This window comes from Dromiciops gliroides, chromosome 1 (genome assembly GCF_019393635.1).
Source record: "Dromiciops gliroides isolate mDroGli1 chromosome 1, mDroGli1.pri, whole genome shotgun sequence".
NCBI classification, from domain to species: Eukaryota; Metazoa; Chordata; class Mammalia; order Microbiotheria; family Microbiotheriidae; genus Dromiciops; species Dromiciops gliroides.
In genome coordinates, this window is record NC_057861.1 from 316670225 (window position 1) to 316673124 (window position 2900).

Here is a 2900-nt window from a genome sequence, read left to right on the forward strand (position 1 = left end):
GGCAAGATATTTAACCTCTTAGTGCCTTAGGCAACTCTTTGTGAATTGACTTTGGTAGAGGGAGTTTCCTCACTGGGAATGGCTTATGCCATTCCTTATAGCACCTGTCTCACTGGCCCTGGAGTCAGGAGGACCTGAGTTCAGATCTCACCTCAGACACTTGCTAGTTGTGTGACCATGGGCAAGTCACTTAACCCCAAATGCTTTAAATATTCCAAGCCATCTCCAGTCGTCCAGAGGTATATCTTGACCCAGGACCCAGATGGCTCTGGGGGAGAGAGTGAAGTTGGTGACTTTGCACAGCTCTTCCTCACTTAAATCCAATTTACTGCAAGTCATGACTTTACCTCCCGATGTCATGGTCCTCTTTAAAAATGAAGGACAAGTGCTCGCTTCGGCAGCACATATACTAAAATTGGAACGATACAGAGAAGATTAGCATGGCCCCTGCGCAAGGATGACACGCAAATTCGTGAAGCGTTCCATATTTTTAGGGGCGGCTAGGTGGCGCAGTGGATAAAGCACCGGCTTTGGAGTCAGGAGTACCTGAGTTCAAATCCGACCTCAGACACTTAACACTTACTAGCTGTGTGACCCTGGGCAAGTCACTTAACCCCAATTGCCTCACCTAAAAAAAAAAAAAAATGAAGGACAAACAACAACATAGCACCAGATTGGAGTAGATGGTCTCATCTTACTCGGAGATTCTAGGATTTATTATCTGATTCACATCTTACCACTTATTGTCATGCAAATAGCATGGCTCTCAAAGAATGGTAGATAGAAGGACCAGTTTTGAAAGCAAGGAGGAAGAGGGTGTGAAGTTAGGAAGCATGGGATTTGTTGAAGGAACTGAGGAAATTTAGACTGGAGAAGAGAGGATGAGGGAAAGTTTGCAGGGAAGGGGAACACATGGTCAAACCCTGGAGGGCGAGGGAGAGGGCTTTAGATCCAAAAAGAGTGGAAGAATGCGAGATCATTTGCCCAGAAGGGACAGAAATTACTCTTCCTCCTATCTTTTTCAAAGATTTCTCCCTTCCCCCATAAATAGATCATGAGCTTGTCTGTCCATCTCACTTTTTCTTCTGCTTGCCAGACCTCCCCCCTCCTTCCTGCTGTCCTCATCTCCCGGAATGTCTGTCTCTCCTCACTTGTGTTTTTTTGTCAGAGCTCTCCCCATCTCAGCTCAGAGCCATACATTGAATCTGTCTGGCGCCTTCACACCCTCCACTCTCCTGGGGAACACTCCCTTCTAACTTTGTGCTCAGCTTGCCCACGCACACCCTCTCTCTGTGGGTGGCAATCTGACACTCCTTCTAGGTTCAGCCCAGGACCCTGATGCCCCAAATCAGCATTTCCCTTTTGACCACTTGGGCCCTTTCTGCCTTCCAACACATATGGAGGGAAAGGATATGGTATGGTAACACCCCTTACCCTGACTCTCAGCCTCATCTAACATCCCCTTCCCCTTTATAAAAACCTAACCCAAGTATCTCCTTCGTTAGTATAAAGTATTCACACTGGGTCTCCTTGCACAGCATCCTGCGCTCAGGGGTGAACCTGGCAAATATTGGTTGATTAATGGATTCTAGCAATGTCACCAGTGCTTTACAAAGAAAATGAGTTTGTCAGGGTTGATGAGAAAGGGGAACAATATTGGGAAAACACAAGTTAGGAAACTATCCTCCAGGATTCTGGATTTATTTTATTTTGTTTTGTTTTTGTGGGGCAACGAGTGTTAAGTGACTTGCCCAAGGTCACACAGCTAGTAAGCGTCTGAGGCTGGATTTGAACTTAGGTCCTCCTGCATCCAGGGCCGGTTCTTTATCCACTGTGCCACCTAGCTGCCCCATTGTGTTTATTTTATCTACTGCAAACCTATGTGTTTCATTTCATTCATTCGCATGGAGGTAGCTATGGCACAGAGGATAGAACACATTGGTCTCTCCAGGAAGCCTTGTTTATATTGGAGAAAAAACAATACGTGCAAAATCTTTATAAACCTTCAAACACTGTATACATTTTAGGTTTGAACCCCCTATTGATCTAACTATTAGGAATTTTGTCCTTACATCGAGCTAAAATCTACCCTCTGGTAACTGACCATTGCTCCTACTTCTGCCCTTGGGGGCCAAGCAATTCTTCAAATACTTAAAGACAATGATCACATCTTTCCTAAGTCTGATTTAGTCTGTTTTGGTCTTTTCTCTTTTCTGGGCTAAAGATCCTTAGTTCCTTCAAAGAATCTTCTTATGGTGTAATTTTGAGTCTTTTCACCATCTTATGGATCTTACTTTAGATTAGAGGTTCTTTACTTGGTGTCTGTAAACTTAAAAAATATTTTGATAACTATATTACAATATAATTGGTTTCCTTCTTAATACTATGTAGTGTATGTTATACATTTAAAGACATTATTCTAAGAAGAGTTCTATAAGTTTCATCAGACTTCCAAAGGGATCTATTATCTAAAAAAAGGTTAAAATCCTTTTTTTCCATCTCTTTTCTAGGTAAACAGTACCTTTCCACTCAATGACTATTGAAAAGAAAACTATGATTAGCTGATTAGAGTAATTCATACTAAGCTGTGAATGACTTTTGAGAGGGACATTTGTATTTTATAAGAGGAATCTGTTAGCCCCAAAGTTTTTTCTGTTGGTGACACTTGGGGGTGGGTGGGAAGGGGGGTGCATTATTGTGATCGATCAGAAACTTCAAGGGTCTCTTGTTTTTACTCTGTAGTCCGCATCACAAAAACAGAAGTCAGCAATTTGACCCCCTGCTTTTGACAAAAACACATGAAACAGATAACAACACATAACCAGGCAGGAACCTTGCCTAAAATTGTTCATAAATACACAGTGTTAGGAAAAAAGAACATTTCAGGAAGTTTGTTTTAC

General features: G+C 42.4%; 1 non-coding gene across 1 annotated transcript; it reads left to right on the forward strand.

Annotated features, from left to right (window-relative positions):
- Nucleotides 1–385: 385 nt before the first annotated feature.
- Nucleotides 386–492, forward strand: LOC122737425. Its single transcript, XR_006354261.1, has one exon. It is a non-coding gene; the product is annotated as a U6 spliceosomal RNA (small nuclear RNA).
- The last annotated feature ends 2408 nt before the right edge of the window (nucleotides 493–2900 follow it).